At 44.9% G+C, this 17,175-nt stretch overlaps 1 protein-coding gene across 1 annotated transcript in view; it reads left to right on the top strand.

The window, feature by feature from the left end:
• Window positions 1–3,256: 3,256 nt before the first annotated feature.
• Window positions 3,257–17,175, top strand: part of Plce1 (phospholipase C epsilon 1) — a 300,119-nt gene continuing 286,200 nt past the window's right edge. The window contains 1 exon segment of the mRNA XM_052713591.1: window positions 3,257–3,459. The gene's annotated coding sequence lies outside the window, so the exon portion shown is untranslated.

Below are 17,175 nucleotides of genomic sequence, written 5' to 3'. Positions count from 1 at the left end.
GATTGCTATTACCTCATTATTACTATCTGGCAGCAGTGGTTGAGAGTAGGCTGTGCTTTAGGTGGCGATTGTTAATGACAGGGTTTAGGAATGACAGCAGCAGCGACATGTAGGCATTCATGAAGGGATTTCTTGTTCATTAATCTCTTAAAAAAAACCAGTTTGGGCTCTTTATTTTCTGTTTAAAGAATTCCTTTGGCATGTATTAGTTCCTCTTCAGTGTTAGCTGACACTCTGTTGTTTTCTGACTTATTTATTGTATCAATTGCAGAGCCACTGAAGAATGGGATTGCTTATAAATCAGCTCTAAGGTTCCAATTGGAAAAATCAGCGAACAAACTGGAACTGTTTGACGACATGAACTTCACAGATGAGGCCACTCTAGGAAGCCTAGATCAGGCCCTCCTGATGTCAGAACTCTCGAGCCTATTTGCCAGCTAGGAAGGTCTGCACTATCTACACAGTCAGTGTCTTGGAGAGGGAGGAAACAACTCCTCATAAAGCAAGATTGTACCTTCAGTCCTTCTTCAGCCTCCCAGGGTCTCAGATAACCATATTCTCAGCAAACGTGTTCTCCCCAGCAGCTTAACATAAATCACTGTAGTAGTCTGTATTGACCACTCAGTCCTTAACCTCCGGGCTTGTTTGAGAGCAGGTTAGCTCATGGCTTCCTTGTTGAGTGCTACAGAGGGCCCATCTTTTTGTTGTAGTATGTGCATAGCGGGTGTGGGGCCTCCTGCTGGGAAATGATTTTATGACTTAAATCCTTAGTTTTAAGGATTGCCCCTTAAGTCCATTCCCGCCGTTTGATCTGTTCTGTAACAATTTCAAAAAAGATGCTGCATTTTCTTCTGCAATTTCCAACACAGATGCACTCCATGTCAATATGGTTTTCACGGTAGTGTTTCTCGAAGCTGTTGTTTATTGTGCAGAATGGTCTGTACTGAGATGCCGACTCGCTTCTCTGAACTGAAATTTCCATGGAAATTGTCCAGCGCTTCTCCGATTCTCAGGCGCTTTATCTGACAGTCTTTCTTCCTGCAGATAATGGCTGGCAGCAACCCACAGCGCAGAGGTTATACGCTGTACTTCTGAAAAAGTCTTGAATGGGGCCATTGTACCCCTGAGATGGTCTGCATGTTTGACTGAACAGAGAGCGGGGTGTAAAAAAGGCACCTTGTATGCAACTGTTGGCAAGGTTGCGGAGTGAATTAAAATCTCCAGAAAGTCTGGGCAGTGCTGTTCAGAGGGAGCAATGAACCCTCTGGAAGCACTGTTAGCTCAGACATTCCAATGCGGTGAGGCAGCCTCAGGGACTAGGCTCCCTCCAGTGGCATTTACAGAGGGGGTGAGCAGGGAACATTGATCTGGATCCTTTCTTTGCAAAGACTTGGGAAAGGCACCCCTTTGTAGGGGCGGGGCCTGTGGATCATCACACTTGGGTGATCAGCTTTCTGCTTATGGGACCCGCATTTGTCTGGGTTCTCACTAGCGCAGGGACTCGGGTGTAGGACTTGATGTTGACTGCCTGTAAACCCACCACTTTGCAGCAATCTAATTCCCACAACAAATTTAAAAGAAAGAACAACCCACCGGAAGTCTGGGGGTGCCCGGTGATGATGATATCTGGATTACTAGATTTATGAAATGAACTATAAAAATCACAGCGCAAAGCTGTTTATAAAAGTCCACTCTGCTTATCTGTTAGTGAAGGTATTTCTTGCTACCCCTCTCCACTTACCTGTCCAAGTCTGAGGTTGGGGTAAATGACCATTTATTTCTCTTTGATCTAAAACTAAAATCCTAAGTGCTTAATGAACAAAGAATTTCCCCCAACGCCTTCTGCTAAGGCTTTCTGAACCAGCACTAGTGGGAAGCAGTAACATTAGTTCTTATTAAAAACCTAGTCGTAAGAAAACAGCAAAACAGTGTAAGGATAGGGCTGGCAGATTTTTTTCTTATGGGCAGAATTCTTTGGCTGTCTCGTGCATTCTTGTTCCAGCCTCTCCTGTGCTCTAGAGGCTCCAAGGAGGGGAGATCTTTTTCAAGAGAGACCTAAGCTGAGCAAGAGCAGAGCCTGTGGGAGGCAGCCATGATCCAGATACATAGATCAGCGAAGTTACAGGTAGAGTTGGGGGAGGTTGGGAGCTGGACATATCCTATTGTGTGGTTCAGAACAGCTACAGCATGTTGGCCTCCTCCCATGAGTTAGTATGGAGGGGGATATAGAGATTAATGAAGGTTTCTGCGTTAATTAAAGCTGTGGAGGAAAAAGACTATAACTGTGGTGTAAAGGGTTGGTTTGGTCCAAGGGAAAGACAGATGCTAGATGTGATCCAAAAGGATCAGTTCTGATTGAATATGTGAAGTGGTGTCAGGCCAAGGGCCTCTGTAAAACAGGTAACAAAGGACAAGGCACAGGTTTAGGCAAACGGGAGGAGTTTGGGTTTTTCTCTGGGTCTCTGGCTCTCCCAACTGCAAACAGGGCATAAAACTTTTGCCAGTAGCAAAGGATGCTCTACGTTTAGCCGGCAGCTGCTGGCAGCTATGAAAAATCTCCAGATTCGCTTCGAAAAACCAAACATATGGGTGCTTTTTAGAGGTCACAGGAATGGGTGATCACACATAAATAAGCAAGAGGGTTGGTTGTCTTGAGCACAATGATTGTGTTCTACAAGTACCCGTGAAATGAATGGATGAACGACAGAGCTGAGTCTCGCTGCTGACACCTATTAGGGAAACCTTGGTCAAGTCACTTAATAACCTCGGCCTGGGTTTCCGGGTCTGTCACCCAGAGATGGTCTGCAGGAGCTGAGGGAGTGCGAGAGGACCTCCGCCCCTGAGGTGTGAAGAGTTCCCTCTCTCCCAGGAGCAGGGTGACCCGGTGTAGCTGTCGCCAGCTCCCTCCTGGGCCTGAGCCAGAGAGTGGCTCCTGGGCGCCTTAGCCAGGGGGGGCCAGGCGAGGGTCGCCTGGACTGCCAGGGCGGGATGGCAGGGTGGTGGGGGCGGGCCCCGTCCGGCAGAGTCGGGGGCGGGCCAGGCACTAGCCGCTCCCCTGGTCGCCCAGAGGCCCACGGAGGCGCTCGCGGCCTCTCACCCCGCGGGCGAGTTCTGGGAAAGCCCGGCCCAGGGCGGGGGCCCGCGCCGCCCTGCTCCGCTTGGCTCCGGGCAGCGCGCACTGCTGGAGCGAAGGACGCGCGGGCTGCGCCCGGGTGCGGGCGGGCGGGAGGGCGGGCGGGCGGTGCGGGCAGCGGGCTCGAGCGGTGAACAGCGGCGGCGGCGCGCCCCGCCGGGCTCCCGGGCACTTGCCCGCCTCCTGCGCGCTCCTGGGCATCGGCGGTGCGGCTGACACTCCAAAGCCGGGACGCCCCACGCCTCTTGCGACGCGCGCGCGCGCGGACGAGGTCCCCGAGGGACACGGCACTTGGGCCCCGCCGCACGACTGGCTGGAGATCTAAGGTGAGCTTGCAACTCTGCTGCTGGGTCCCCAAGGACTTGTGGACCCGGAGAGCTGGCCTGGGTGCTCTCGGGGCTGGAGTCGCGCCCAGCAGCAGCCTGACTTCTTGTACCTGGTGGCCCAGCGGCTCCCGCCTCCCAGGGGACAGCCCAGGCAGCCATCCCTCGGGGAATGAGAGGCTGGAGGCCACCCAGTGACCCCCTGCCTCGGCTCACCATTTCATGCTGTGTGTGTAGTGTGGAAGTGGCCAACACAAAGAAAAGTAGGAGTCCTTTTCAAGTGGCGGGACTCAGCGCGTTATTTCAAGGAAAGTTCTCAGACTTTGTTTCCGAAGAGATTTATCTGCAGAGTCCTAGGAAATACAAATACAGTACAGGACCCGTCTCACTCTTACTGGTGACTTCGAGAATGACTATCTATGCCTTTTCTTCAAAGTCCTTCTAGATAACCAAGATACACACAGTTATTTGGCGATGGTCCGTGCTAAGTGCATAGTGTAAATACGCTCCCCGCCTACATTTAAGCCAAGGCACACTTGGTTCAATGGACTGAATCAATTAGTATAAGAAATATCTATCATTAAATGATTTCAGTGTCATTTTAAAAAATAAGCTCTCTGAATATAACTAAATAGTTATATAAATAGACTTTGCTAAAAACTTTTTTTTTTTGGTACATAAGTTCATAATTTCATCAACATTGGTGGGTTTCCTTGACTTTCTTGAAGGAGCCCCCTGCAGGGGCAGGGTGAAGCCAAGGCCACAAATAGGCACAGCTAATACCAGGAACATTGGAATCCCGGAGGAATAGCTGAACACCAGTCTGGGGAGTGGTTGCAGGTGGTTCCGTAGACGCCAGTACTGGTTCCTAGTTGTCAGTGCAGGAAGAGGCAGCTGTCCCTCAGTTACTGTACATAACTGTGGCTTTTCTGATGAATGCCTGGCAGTATACTCTAGACCAGCGGTTCTCAACCCAGGGGTTGCAACCCCTTTAGGGCTGACAGACCCTTACACAGGGCTTGCCTAAGATCATTGGAAAACACAGATATTTATGAGTTGTAACAGTAGCAAAATTATAGTTGTGAAGTAGCAACAAAAATAATTTTATGATTGGGGAGGGCATCACCACAACCTGCGGAACTGTATTAAAGGATGACAGCATTAGGAAGATTGAGAAGCACTGCTCTGGAATATGTTTTCTTCTTCCTCACTGATTTCCCCGAGTCTCCCCCGTGGCCATTCTGAAAACTAATCAGTGTTCACTCTCAGGTTTGTTGCCCCAACCTGAAAGAGCCAGCGCCCTCCTCTTTGATTCCAACTGCCTCTTACCTCAATGGACCTGTGAGATTTGTGTAGATGTCTCCCCCCCCTCCCACCCAAGGTATCTGCTGTGACTTTCCTGGTCTGATACTTACACCTGGAAGGCTCTCTAGAAATAATTATGGGCAGGTTTTAAATGTTAAGACTTTGGTTTGTACAGAGCAAAGCTCTGTTTCGGAGGAGTTAGGGTAACCAAAGGGATTTAGGGAAGCATTTACCATCAGCATATCCTTCACTTACAGCCCCTCAGGGGCGATTTGCTTTGTGCTCAGGAGTGCCTCCTGGTCATCTTTGGCTCCAGACCAGATAAGAGGTGAAATTAAGGTGGAGGGTCATTCTTCCCCAGTTCTTCTAGTAAGACAAGCTCCTTGATGCATTCCAGATTTGACCTTTGTTATAAAAAAATTCCATACTTAAGCATATGGGGGTGAAGCTAGAGTCCAATGAAGGTTGTTGGTTTTCTTTTTCTATTGTAATAGTTCTTGGTTACATGTTTCTTTGGCCTTTCATCTTATACTTGATGGCATTTGTTTGCTGTGTGTAGTTTGCTACACATTTCTAAATGAATAAAGGAAAATTGAAACGATGAGGAGTTTTGTAAGTAGAGAGGACATTTTCATAAAGCGTGGCTGTTCTCCAGGTATGTGTGTGTTGGCAGTCCCTGCCTTCCACATGCAGCCCGCACAGGACAACTGCTTCAGTCCTGGCTCCTGCACTTTTCCTTGGGGGCTACAAGTGATGGAAGGTACAGAGGGCACTTAGAAAAGCATGTAGCCTTGTGAACCTTGGGTGGGGAAGACAAGAGTTGTGCATTGATGGGATGGGAAATGGAAAAAAGAGGAAGGATATATCAAAGTGCACCAGCTATGAGGCCTGGCAAGGAAGCTAAGAGTCTCCCGCATCCCCTTTGCTTCCTGGATGCAGAGTTCAGGCTTGTTAATTCAATGCTAATTCAGTTGAGTTATGGCTTAAGTAGGTTTTCATGGGTCAGATTGGGAGCATAACTCTCTATGACTGTATTGTTAATATGGTAGCCACTAGCCACATATGATTAAGTTTAAATGAGTTAAAATAAATGAAATTAACCACATCTAAGTGCTTGGATGCTTCATGTGGCTATATACACAGGGTGCAAATCCAGGGCATTGCCATCATTTCAGAAAGTCCTGCCCCAGAAAATTGTTTCCACAGAGTTCATCTCTGAAGGGAACTGGTTTGCAAATGAAATCTTTCAAGTTTCCTGTTGATAGCCCCCTTCCCGGTCTATGTTGATGAAAATAACACTAGACAGTGTTCCACACACTTCATCTGTTAATGTATTTCATTCTTACAGCATTGGGCAGAAATGCTAGAGATCTGACTCCTTACCTGTAATCTTCTGTGGATTTATAGGTTTGGCAACAAAACTTGGTCCAGCCTGACGTGACTTTGCAATAGTCTCTCCTTTTCTTAGCTGGTAACAGCTATTCATATGTCTTTACTTCAGAAACAATGGACAGACACATTATATAGTATTGGGCACGTGCACTCTTCATGTGGAGACAATTAAAATGACTTTTATATGTCATGGCTGGTTTCTCAGTTTCTGCTGAGGAATGTATACTTCTGTTATTAAGCCCATTTTGAAGATGGGAAAACAGAGGTAACGGAAGATTAATGTGCTTTAAAGCCACAACCAAGACTAATCAAAGAATGTTCCAGAATCCATTCTCTTGACCACTGTGCTGTCCTGCATGTGACTTTGAGCTCATGATCCATACAAGCAGCTGGATGAAGCTTAATCACTTCAATTCAGCTCATTGGAAATTTTCAGATAAGGCCAGGGTTAAATTGTTTAGTGGTTGAGGTTTGAAAGCTTTGACTACCCAAGCTACCTCACTAGGCATGCACAGCAATCGTGTAGCTTGCCCCTTCCCTCCTTCGGCCAGCCGGACTTGGATTGTAGCCATTAGCTGTGTGAGACTGGAAAGGGAAGAGGTCATTTTTGGATATTTAGGGATAGTAGAGATACAACTGGACTCAGTTGATACCTGTGGAACCGGGGACTTGTAACTAGAGACAGAAACGGCCTCCTTCTATCTCCTTACCCCCATGAAACCTCAGGTGGCTTCTTCTTGGCTTTTTGGCAGCCCCAAAGTTTCTCTTTTGCATGAGGGCATGTTCTGAGTGCTCTGCCATCTGTGTGCTCCCTTCACCAAGGACTCTGCAGGACCCTTTCTTTAGCCAGGGAACATGAGTACCTCTTGTCTTGAAGTCTCCTAATGGTCTTTGTGTCTTTTCCTACTAGGTAGCATGGCTTAAAGGATAGGTTCAGATACTCTTCTGGTCAAAGGCAAAGTATCTAGACCCAAACTTACCTGAGTATACTCAAGTCTTGCCCCCAGCCAGTTCTGTAACCTGGGACAAACAATTGCTTTGTAAGGTAATTAAAGATAAAGCCTCCAGTTAGATGATTCACCCAAAGCCAGTTGCCCAGGCCCTTACATAACATATACTAACTATTCCACAAGTTAGCTACTAGCATTATTGCTTCTTCACTGTGAAATTCTGTAGTTTGGGGTTTGGGAGGTATATGTGGGAGGTCAAGGATACTCATGGGTGAGTCCCTGTAACCTGTGGATACATCACTTTATATGACCAAATGGAGTCTGCAGCTATGTTTAAAGTAAGATGTTATCCTGGATTTCTGTGTAGGTTCATTCTAATCACACAGCCCCTATAAGAGGGAGATGGAGGGCCAGAATTTGTAGAGAGGTATTTTGCATGATATAAAAAGAGCTAAAGGTAAAACACCAGCCTAGCATGTATGAGGCTCTGGGTTTGATCCTCAGCCTGAAGAGTAGAAAAAAGGCAAGAAAAGGTCTTCTTTCCTAGAGCCTGCTGAAGGGAACAGGCTTGTAACCCGTTGGAGACTTCTGACCTCCAGGGCCGTCCAGTAACAAGTTTGTGTTATTTAATTCAGTCAGTATGTAGTCATTTGTCATAGCAGCTTGGGAACCAGAATGCAGCATGGAAGAGAAAATGGAGAGTGCTTCAGGGGGAGTTTGAAGTTACCCAAGTGAGAGAGCAGGGAGCCAGCCTTTGCCGAGAACCTTGCCTGCGGCACTGCCTCTGAGTACTCTACGTGTATTAGAGAGCTTAGCCTGCCCTCCTGTGTGTTACCATCTGTGTGCTGCAGGAGCAGACAGAAGTCTGAGGCTTCAGAGCTTAAGTGTTGCCCAGGCTCCCACTGCTCGTGCAGGTACAGCTGTGTAGTGGGTCCACATCTCTTGGTGCTCTTCACTAGGAACCCCACGATCCCCAAAGCAGGCACCTTTGGAGAGCCTGAAGCCTTCCCCTTTGAATGGCATGCTTCTGTGTGTAAGGGAAAGGCCGTGTTTGATTTGGTGAGAAGGGCGATGTAGCTGTTTTTTGTTTTCCCTTCGAATACTGATTCTTGAAGTCCCGGTAAGTTCTTGTCGCTGTGTGACAAGCGGCAGCCTGAGGAGCAGGCTGGGTGAGCAGAGCCTGCATGCAACCCTGCTCCCACCTCTGTTCCTGCTGACCCTCCCTCCTCACCACAGGCTGCTGGCCCTGGTGCCCCGCTGGCTCTGTGTCCCACCTCTGCCTGTTTATTGGATTTGCCTATTCCTGATTCTCCTTCCAGCCCCAAATTCCACCTCCCCTGACCCCTCTGCCACTCAGACTGGAGCTGTTTAGTGTCAGAGCAGGGATCAGGGTCTCTTAGGTCCTTCATGACAGCGAGTAGGAGTATCCTTGTTATTTCTTTTGGTTTTTGTTGATGATGGTCAGTGTTCTGCCAGGGCTTCTTTTGAGTCCCAAGTGTCTAATTCTGGGAGACAATCATTTGGACGAGGTGTTTTTATTTTTTATATTTTTTAGAACAGTGTTCCAGGAGGGTTTGGAGCCTCAGTCTGGTGACTGAGGTGTTGGCCATGGAGATCTCAGCATTTTATTCTGCTTCTCTTGAGTAGTGCCATGTTTACTTGCTTTATATATTGGGGCTCTGCTTTGTATTTCACATGACAGGAAGCATTAATGTGGAGGGGGATTACATCCTAAGTAAAGATAGAATATGTGCGATCTTTAATGCACAGATTTAAATGTGAAAGAAAATGTAACTCTGCACTTTCCCTCGTTACATTCTATAAGTTTGGGCTCTGGAGGCAGGCTGCTTGTACTGTTTATATCCTGGCTCTTCTGCTAATAATTGGTGTGGCCGTTCCTCTGCAAGATATGCAGTCAGACTGCCTGAGTGTACACAGTGGAGGGTGATAGTATTACTTATATAATAGGTTGTGAAATTGAATGGGATAAATTCATGTAAAAGTAAGAATTCGCCGGGCGGTGGTGGCGCACGCCTTTAATCCCAGCACTCGGGAGGCAGAGCCAGGCGGATCTCTGTGAGTTCGAGGCCAGCCTGGGCTACCAAGTGAGTTCCAGGAGAGGCGCAAAGCTACATAGAGAAACCCTGTCTCGAAAAACCAAAAAAAAAAAAAAAAAAAAAAAGTAAGAATTCAACACATATTAGCCAGTGTGAGATTTGTTTTGTTTTTCAAGACAGGGTTTCTCTATGTAGCCCTGGCTGTCCTGAAACTCACTATGTAGACCAGGCTGGCCTCGAACTCACAGAGATCCACCTGCCTCTGTCTTCCAAGTGCTGGGATTAAAGGTGTGCACCACCACTGCCTGACTACCCTGAGCTTTTTTTTATACCCAGTGGTATGGCAGGAAACTAATTTAACCTTTTCTTTTCACTGCACTGATTCAGGACTGTTTCCTAGGGGCTCAGTAGCTAGACCTGCCTGAGGTCTCTGAGGTCTCATGTTCTGCCTAGAAGGAGAATGACTGCTGCTTGCAGAGGCACCAGACTTTTCTTCTTCTCCCTCCTGCCCGCCAGCCAGCAGGGTGCAGGATGACACTTGCAGCCCTCCCCCTCCCCCTGCCACCTCAACCCATATTCTGCTCCAAATTCAGAATATAATATAAACTCTGCCCTCTAGCTGTAAGGTGTAATATGCCCTGTTCCCCACCCCCTGCACCCTCCTCCACATGGCATTCTCTCTTCATTGAGGTTGTGAGAACTGGGATGAGATCAAAGTACCTAGGGAAACAAAACACAGTAGCCCAATTCTGACAGGGCTAGTAGACCGTACTGGCCAGCTGGTGTCAGCCAGACTCGAACCTGTTATATCTCTCTACTTGATAGTGACTCTGTTGTGATCAGGGTGTAGGCTCTGTACCCATCACTCGCAATGACTATGGAAGGTCTCCTTCAGAGGGGCTGTCTGTGGGTGCTCCCACATCCGGAAGTCAGCTGGCATTTGTGTATTTTTATTTCTTGACAGCTAGCTACATTGTAATAATTAAACAGTAGGACTTCTTTATTCAGAATTAGAGAGGAGGCAGAAGCAAGGAGAGACTCTGTTTCGATGACTTCATTGTAAGTTTAAACTATATAATATTACCGAGTATGGAAAATCCAGGGAGTGGAAAGAAAATCATTTGGGAAAAACACATGTGACCCAGTGCATGCAATACACATCTGGGATTAAAGTATCATGTAACGCGCTTTAATTTGGATATCACTGGACTTGCTTCAAAAGCTGTCATTTCTAAAGAAAGCGTCAGTTCATTTGTTATTCTACACAAGAACAGACCTCATTGATGAGCAGCCTTTTACCAGTGAAACGTTTGCTTGGAAGAATTGCCGTGTTCCCATCAGCCTGTTTTGTCCATCTCTGGGAAGTGGATAATGGTCACAGAAGTGAAAGACTCTTGGCATGAGATTTTGTCTCCACTTCTTCACTCCCAAAGGCAGAATGAATTCAGAGGACAAGGCAGAGCCTGAGTTCTTTGTTAGCTGCTTGGGGTCTGGACTGATTCACTGCTCAGCAGGCTGGTTTGTTCTGGCCTCAGCCTGGCTTACTGGGTTTGAGGTTTTTTTCGTTCAGTTGTGGCTTGGGCATGATTTTAAAACTCACAGTGGTAGAGATTAGTAAAACTAGAAGTAGTTGTGAAATAAATATGCTCCATTATGATTTGAATTGAGGGTTGAGGATATAGCTCAGCGCAAGCTCAGGCTTGCCTAGTATGCATGAGGCCCCGGGTTTGATCCCTGGTACCATGGCAGACAGGGGCTGGCCTTTGAATCTAGGAGAAGAAGACAGGAACTTGTAGAATCTGCATGAAATGTTGCATATGTGCAAGAAGCTTTCCAGTGATGCATTTCTGGAGGTTAATGCAGCAGCAGCAATCTGGCAACCTTGTGTGTTCTCCAGTGACACCTCTTGAGTCTAGTTTTTTTTTTTTTTTTTTTTTTTTTTTTTTGACTGCCCAGTGCTGGCTGAGAACGGCTGGGGATTCTCCAATGTCAAGTCCTGGGATGGCTGACAGCAGGTGAAGAGTGTCCACATCCCAGACAGGCAAACCCAGATCAAATTGGTTACAGAGGACGGCAGAGTGTGCTTATTTCTAGCCGTGCTGTGCATTTCTGAAGAGCTGTCACCATTCCAGCAATCATGTCTTAAAGTATGTCACCTGTTTAAGTGTTAAAACAATCTTTAATACAAATGTCATTTTAACAACTGAAATTCTATGTTTTATCTTTGTGTGTGTGTGGGTGGGGGGGTGCGTGCGGGGTGTTATGTATGCATATGCATGCTTGTGAGTGTGAGGCTGCAAGTTGATGCTGGGTGCCCTCCTCAGTCCCTGTCAGTCTTATTTTTGATCCAGGGTCTCTTACTGAGCCTGGAGCTCACTGATTCAGCTAGGCTGGCTGACCAACCAGCTCCAGGGATCAGCTTGTCTTTCCCTCCCCAGCTCTGGGATTACAAGCACATGCCACGCCATTGGTTTCCAGGGATCCACCTCAGGTCCTCACGCTTGTACCGCAAGTACTTTCCTGACTGAGCTATCCTCCCAGTCCCTATATTTTATCCTTTAATTATTAATGCACACATTGTACATCTGTTTATGATTTACTCTCTGAGCTGTGCCATACAGTAGTTCGGAATTGAAGACTGGAAAGGAGAGGCATCCAAATTTGGCCCTCTTTCTTGAGAGTTGAAGGAAATGGACTATTGGAAAACTCAACATTTTGTCCAAAGCCTCCTACCTGAGGAGAGATAGAGTTAGACTTTTGCTTTCCAAGTCGGAATTGAGGCCACCCTGTGAATATATCACACTGAAGTCTAGAAGCTAGACTCCTTGCATCACATTCTGTCACAGAGAGAGCCCCAACACCATTAAATAGTTTCAAACCTTGAAGTGGTTCTGGGTTCCTATCAGCCCCTTTCTACTCATTGTGGGCACTGATCTCAGGCCTCTTCCTCTGTTACGTTCTCCACCACTAAATGACATATAGAGAGCCCTTTGCTTTATTTTGGGATAGGGCCTTGTTGTACAGTCCTGTTGATCTTAAAATTGTTATTCTCCTGCTTATGCCTCCTGAGTAGCTGAGATTATAGGGAGTAGCTGGCTTATAGGTGTGCACCACCATAGCCAGCCTCTTCACGTGGTGGCTCCATAGAAGGTGTCTACATCCCCCACTGTTGGGTGTTTTGTGGCTAATCTCCACTTGATTTCTGTGTAACTATTGACCAAATTTCTAGTTTCCCTCCTCCCTCCCTCCCTTCCTCCCTCCCTCCTTTTTCCTCTCTCTCTCCCTTCCTCCTTCCCTCCCTTCTTCCCCCTCCCTCCCTCCCTCCCTCCTTCCTCCTTTCTTTTGGTTACTGGGATTAAACCCAGGGCCTTGTATATGCTAGGCAAAACTCTACCATGGATCACATTCTCCCACAATTTTTATTAGTACTAACTTTTCATTTTCTGGTAGGATCTTCCTAAGTAGCCCAGGCTGGCCCATACTCTTGGGTTTAAACAATCCTTCTGCCTCAGCCTTCCAGACTATGCGGTGCATACCACCATGCTTAGCTTCTGATTCTCTCTTTAGCTTACAAAGTCCTAAAGGTGAAATTAATAGTTCAAAAGGTACTTTTAAAAAGAGACTCTGTTGTCCTAGGTACCCAAGAGGTCATGGTAGGAAGGTTGCTTAAACCCTGGAGTTTGCAGCCAACCTGGACAACATAATGAGACCCCATCTCAAAAGAAAAAAAAGGTACCGATTTGCAGCTCTATTAATAATGTATAAGAAGGGTCTTTCCAAGTGATGTTTCAGTGACAGATTCAAGTCTCTCATTTTTAACCTTTGCCAAAGCTTGGTATTTTATAGTTTGAAAGTGCATTTCTCTAAAAGTAATGAAAGGCATTTTATCTATTTTTTGACCCGTTTGCTTTTTTAGTTACTTAGTGATGCTTTTTGCTCTGTGTCCTTGGTCTTCTTTCTTTTTCTCTCCCTTCCACAGTCTCCCCCTGACCATAACCATATTTTTAGCAAGTATTTTTCTGTGTTTCTCATCTCCAACAAGCATTTTTCTTGATTACTGGATACTGCAAGTTCGAAAGCTGGATAACTTGGGGGAAAAAAATCTCACCTAGAGTTCTACACTAACGTTGCTAACATTCAGTGTGTAGTTTTAGGGCTTCTTTTTCTCCAGGTGGGCTAATGCTGCTGTATGCCATAGTGTGCGTCCTCAGTTAACATTATCCATCACTATGGAACAGATGATGTCTGTCCTTATTATGTGGCTCTAGAGGTAAATGTAAGAATACATGTTTTAAATGCTAACAGTGCTGTATTTTGTTTTATGATGCTTTAAAATATTTATTATTAGCTGGGCATGGGGGTGCATGCCTTTAATCCCAGCACTCAGCAGGCAGAGGCAGGCAGATCTGTGTGAGTTTGAGGCCAGCCTGGGCTACAGAGTGAGTTCCACGACAGCCAGGGCTACACAGAGAAACCCTGTATCTAAAAACAATAAACAAACAAACAAATAAATATTTATTTATTATTGGTGTGTGTGTGTGTGTGTGTGTGTGTGTGTGTGTGTGTGTGTGTGTGTGTGTGTAGGTCAGAGGATAACTTTGTAGAATCTGCTCTCGTGTTCCTTCTTTACTTGGGTTTTGGGGATTGAACTCAGGTCACCAGGATTCTTCAGTAAGGCCTTTTCCTGATGAGCCATTTTGACAGCCCATGATAGTTTTTAATTTACTGAAAAGTTTACCATTTGTATTGCCAGATATCTGTTCCTTGATGATTATTTTTTTCATATACTCATCTCTCAGATATTAATTTTTTAATTAAAAATTGCATTATTTCCCTCCTCCCATTCCTCCCTCTAATTCCTCCTATGCACCCATCCCAGCCCCTCTGTCCCTCTCAAAATCATGGCCTCTTTTTGTTTGTTATTATTTCTCTCTCTCTCTCTCTCTCTCTCTCTCTCTCTCTCTCTCTCTCTCACACACACACACACACACACACACACACACACACACACACACACACAACTAAATATATGAATACAACTTGCCCAGTTGATTGAGTTTTCCCTGTATGTATCTGGTTTCAGGGCTGACCACTCGGCTAGCCGACTGGGAGCTCATCCCTGAGGAAGATGAAGACTGTTTCCCCCACTCCCGGCATTCCTTTACTGCCTGTTGTTCTGTCTACGGATGGGCTGCGTGGGGCCCCAGGAGATTTCTCTCTTCCATGTCAGTTAGCGTGTCTATTGGTGCTGCACTTCTTCAGGTCTTGTTTAGGCAGCTTTATAGTTGAGTTATCACAGATGCAACATCTCTGTCACTCCTAAGAGACACGCTTTCACAGCAGATTTCCTGACCCTTAACGCTCACAACCTTTCCGCCCCCTGTCACTATGTCCCGTGAGCCTTTAATGTAGGAATTACATTGTAGATATCGCCAGTTGTGTCCAGACAATCCATAATCACTTGTTGGTTTGCTTTTTTTAAAAAAATGTCAATGCATTTTTATTTTTTGAGATTATAAAATAATTACACCATTTCCCTCATTTCTTTCTGCCATCCAGGGTGTCTGGGATTTGACTGGGCTGGGGCAGGGAGGAAATGAAAGAAGAACAGACACACAGATACATGTACAGAAAAACTGGGGTCAAGTGGGCTGTGCATGCTTTGATGGAGCCTTACCAACTAACTGACAACCAGGGACCTCAGCAGTGTATTATGTACAACAGGTGGGGAGGATTAGTCTCTGTAGGAGGTCTCTGGAAGGAAGCAGTAAATACGAACAAACATGTACATACAGACACACAAATAAAAGGAATACTTAGCTAAAAATTTTGCAGTTTTATTTATTGCCTAACCCTGAATGATTCCTAATCACATATTGTATACTTAAAAAAATCTTAGGTCTGAGGTGTCTGTCCTTTGATTTTTTTAATGTATTTTTAGTTGGCCTTATAATTTTTGTTAATATCTCCCAGGGGAAATTCTTGTACTTACTCAAACAGTATATATTCCTCCTTGTATAGTCTTACAATTAACTTACATTAACTTTTGAGACAGTTGCCAAAATCTTAGACATTTTTTGAAATTCTGGTTGGAAGTATAATAAATTTATTTATTAATTCAGAATCTCTCATAGTTGGTTCTTCTGTCCTGGCATTTTTTTTGACTTCTCAAATGTTTTTTTATCTGTCACTTGAATTCTTATAAATCCCATCTTTCTTACTCATAGTTTTGAAATGTGTTAATATTTTTTCAACTCTAATTTTTTATTTTTCTTTATTCTTAAGAATTTCATATGTGGACTCAATGAAATTGGACATACCTTTCTTTTCCTCTTCTGACTCCCTCCACACCCCCAACATGTCCCTCTTCAAACTTTGTCTTCTTGAAATATATTAGTACTTTTCACTTAATTAACTTAATTTTATAGTAGATTATCCTCAGTCTTGTAGGTAAAGAATTATGTTATCCTCAAGTTATTATTTCTTTTTTTTACAAAGATTTCAGCATATTAATAACTAAGGTGAAAACATTGGGCTTCTTTATATTAGTCCTGAGCTTGAAGAAATGTCTTTTGTGTTTACTAGTGAGTTTGACATTGGCTTTTGGCTTAAAATAGTTTAAATCCTTTGAAAGAGTAATATCATATTCCAGATTATTTTTAATGAAAGAGAACTGAATTTAGTCAAATGCCTTCAGATGATTTATATTTATGCATTTTCATATTTCATCTACTGCCGTGTTGTGTCTTGTTAACAAATGTCCTACTGGTCAACCATATTTGCAGCCAAGCAGAGGCAGTTGGTTATCATTTTGTTAATTCATTATGTCTTCAATGCAGAGATGCTAATCTAGAGCCCTTTTAGGTTTTATTTTGGAGTGAAACAAAAATAGCTCTAATAGAGCCATGGTCACTACAGGTCAGAATTAAAATTAGCCCAGGGCTCCTGAGTGTGCATAGATTGAATTCCAGGAGATCCCTGGTGCTTTTCTAAAAGGGCAGGCAGCTTCAGATGTGGCCATGAGCTGGGCCTCTGCTTCTGGGGGAGGCAGGTGGGAGCATGCAGCCATGCTATGGCTTGGTTAACTGGGGCTTGTGCTTTTTTTTTTTTTTAAATAGACGTTTTGGTTAATCAAGGGTAATCTCTAAGTTTGCCTGCCTGGGAGATGAAAATGGAATTTCCTCCCCCCACCCGTTTTTTGAGGACGCCCTTTCTCTCTAATCGTCATGAGATAAGCAGCATCAGAACTTCACTAGCTAGTTAGACACCAACCTTGAAGCGTGGAGAGCTGCTGAGGCACTAGATTTGAAAAAGGGAGTATATGCCTCCTTCTCAAGAGTGAGAAGGCATTAAAAATGGGGCGGCAAACCTGGGCAACAAAGTTGGGCCAGAACATACCTTAGAATCTACCACTAGCCAAATTCAGTGTCAAATTTTAGTTTAGATGAAAAGTCTTTAAGAACGTGTTCCTAAGATACATAGAAAGGAGAAGCTATGAAACTTAAAAAGTCAGCATCTATAGATATGAGAAACTGACCTCAACATTTGACTGCCCTATGGCATCTTTGTAAATGAGCTGAGGAGAATCTGAAGGTGACCTTAAGGAGTGGGCTGGTTGCCTCTTCTCTCCATCTTCTTCACACATCCTTGCCACTTGCATTCTACTTATTTTTAAAAACTATGATGAGAAAATATCCTCATTCATTCAATACTTGGGTATTCAGTGGTCATTTTGAGTCCCTACTATGTGTCAGGTACTAGATGGACTGTGCCAACTGATAGGGATCATGGTGAGCAAGACCCTCCCATCTGTTGCCAACCCAAGCGGACCTGAGCCGGTTGAGAATGCTGGAGAGGACATGACAATTTCTTATGAAATAAGATAACAGAATGTCTTTCCCTTTCTCAGTACTTCAGATATTTTTTGCTAATGAAAGAGTCATACATAGAGCATAAAAAAAGAGGAATCATTTATAAGTTGTAAATTTTTGGTAATTCTTTGTAAAAGGGGCTTA

This window comes from Peromyscus californicus, unplaced genomic scaffold (genome assembly GCF_007827085.1).
Source record: "Peromyscus californicus insignis strain IS unplaced genomic scaffold, ASM782708v3 Scaffold_4__1_contigs__length_199733344, whole genome shotgun sequence".
Classification (NCBI taxonomy): Eukaryota; Metazoa; Chordata; class Mammalia; order Rodentia; family Cricetidae; genus Peromyscus; species Peromyscus californicus.
Note: the sequence above shows the minus strand (reverse complement) of the source record. Positions and strands in the feature narration are given on the sequence as shown.